Source organism: Brassica oleracea, chromosome C4 (genome assembly GCF_000695525.1).
Source record: "Brassica oleracea var. oleracea cultivar TO1000 chromosome C4, BOL, whole genome shotgun sequence".
In the NCBI taxonomy this organism is placed as follows: domain Eukaryota; kingdom Viridiplantae; phylum Streptophyta; class Magnoliopsida; order Brassicales; family Brassicaceae; genus Brassica; species Brassica oleracea.
Genome location: NC_027751.1, coordinates 50,421,592 through 50,424,077, shown reverse-complemented (window position 1 = coordinate 50,424,077; position 2,486 = coordinate 50,421,592). Strand labels below are relative to the sequence as shown.

Sequence of the window (2,486 nt, the reverse complement as noted above, 5' to 3'; positions counted from 1 at the left end):
CTTTTGGACTGTGGAGCTGTGCAAGCTGATGCTCTGACTGTAGATCGCCATGCCTCCTTAGAAAAGGTTTTAACTAATGTGATCACATGTAAATGATTATTGGTCTTATCTTGATTGCAATTTCCAGTTTATGAGCTTTACACTTTTTTTGTGATGCTGCCACTTCTACAGTATGTGGAAACAACACTGTGGTTCCTCGAGCTGAAATCTTGAAAACAGAAGTGGAGTGGCTTCATTCTATCAAAACTGATTTCGTGGTAATTAACTTTTTCTTTTCATACAATCTCTCGGCCCATCGTTAACTTATCTTGGACTTTTGCTTTGTAAAATTCACCTGGAGAATTTTTCACGTTTGTTAAACACAGGTGTCTGATGTTGTCCCCGAAGCGTGCCGTGCAGCGGCTGATGCTGGCATACGTTCTGTCTGTGTCACCAATTTCAGGTGACGATTTTTAATATCCTACTTTCAGTTTTGGTGTATCTTGTTTGGCCTCCTGAGGTCTTGAGCGTGTTGTAGTCCACGTTCACAACCTAGCTTTTGTTATCAAGTGTTCAACTCCCCTGTTTTAGAAGAAAATGTTTATAGTAAAAATATAGTTACAAATTGATTTTCTGCCATGATCGAATTGAATAGCGCAAATTGGTTTCATACTCAGCTTGATCTTTGAAGTTAGACTTTCCATTGATTCATGATTGACCAAAAATTTGATGCTGAATGGTTGAGCTAGGATTCAATGTAGGTGACACCATTGCACACATCAATTTTAATTACAATCCTTAACTATTCAAAAAGTAAAAAAACAAAAAAAATTAATATTCTAATCCTAAGGATTCGACCTCCCAGCCTCACCGTTGCGCATGCTCTTATTGTCTTCCTCTTCTTCTTCTTTTGGTCTGCACCTTTAGTAGCGTGAGAGCTCAAGAGGAAAAAAAAAAGATGGCTTTTTGAATCAAATGAGAGGAGGAAGGAACACATCAGGAGAGACCCAATTCGTTATTGACGAGAGATCAATCACCGATTCGCCTCCGTCTTCATATAGGGAGGGTCCTATGAGCTCCTCTGTTTCTTATACTCTGTTTTGGTATTGTGAGGTGCTTATGAAATCAAAGTTTTGATCTTCTTAGGTGTTTAATTGTTTCGCTTAATTGTATTATAGATTCATTTATCGTGAGACACTTCTGCATACACAAGACTTGGGTGCTTCCATAGCCATGGTGAGGTCAATGAAAGAGTGCGGCTCGCCTATCGCTGATGAGATGATGGGAGACATCAAGAGCTCCTTAGGGGTGATCCTAAACTCCCGGAGCCCTTGGAGCAGATCCGGTAGTGCAACAACTGCAACAACTACGCGTGGTGACAGCAGCAGCTATTTTACGACGGTGTTCAAGTCCGCTAAGGAGAAAGCCAGTAACATCAAATGGCCGCAGCTTGACTTCAAGGTGGAGTCTAGCCCCAATGTGGAAGAAGAAGAAGAAGAAGAAGTCTTGAGTAAAGGTGAACATATGGTGGAGATTGGAGAATGCAATGTTTGTGGAGTTTAAGGCTGGTAAAGAAGAGAGTCTCAAGGCATGGCTTGGAGATGTGGATGTTGGTGGAACTGCTGCTGAGAGGATTTAGACTAAAGTATTGGAATTTTGTAGCCCCTTAATGGATTCAACTTGAACAATATATACTTCTCCCAAACTATCTCTGCTGGGCTTTGAAGTCGGGTTTTGTGGTGTCAAGGACCGTGCTTAACCAACTCCGCTACCAATTCTTTACTGTTTTTCTATGTAAAACATATTTTTAACATGTTTTGTGTGGTGTCAGGTGACCCCACTCCTCTTCAAGTGGGTCCGCCCCTGCCTTCGCACCATAGACACTAGGCCTGGGCAAAATAACTGGAACCGAAGAACCGAACCGGAACCGAACCGAAATACCCGAAACCGGAACCGAACCAATACCCGAACGGTTCCTATATTTTTATATCCGAAATAACCGAACCGAACCGGAACCGAACCGAGAACCGAACGGGTACCCAAATATATAAAAATATTAATTATATATACATATAACATCATTAAATATATATTTAAAATTTAAAATTCTATTAAAAGTATCTGAAAATAGTTGATGATAACTAAATTATTATAAAGTATCCAAACTACCCGAAAGTATCCGAAAGTATCCGGATAGTTTTATCCGAAATATCCAAAGTAATCCAAAATATCCAAATTTTTTATGTAAATCATCTTAATTATTTGATATTTTACCCTAAATAACTGATATTTTATCCAAATTATCTGAACTACCCGAACTATCCGAACCCGAACCGGATCCAAATGAGAACCGCACTTTTTCCGGATATTTTCCGGTTCCTACATTTACTATCCGAACCGAACCGAACCCGAAACTATCCGAACCGAACCGAACCGAAAATAGGTCAAGTACTAAATGGATCCTCTAGCTACTATCCGAACTACCCGAAACCCGAAATACCCGAACC

The 2,486-nt window shown here is 40.1% G+C and overlaps 1 pseudogene; it reads left to right on the top strand.

Moving 5' to 3' along the window:
* The first annotated feature begins 906 nt into the window (after window positions 1–906).
* On the top strand, window positions 907–1,622 carry LOC106339852 (annotated as a pseudogene).
* The last annotated feature ends 864 nt before the right edge of the window (window positions 1,623–2,486 follow it).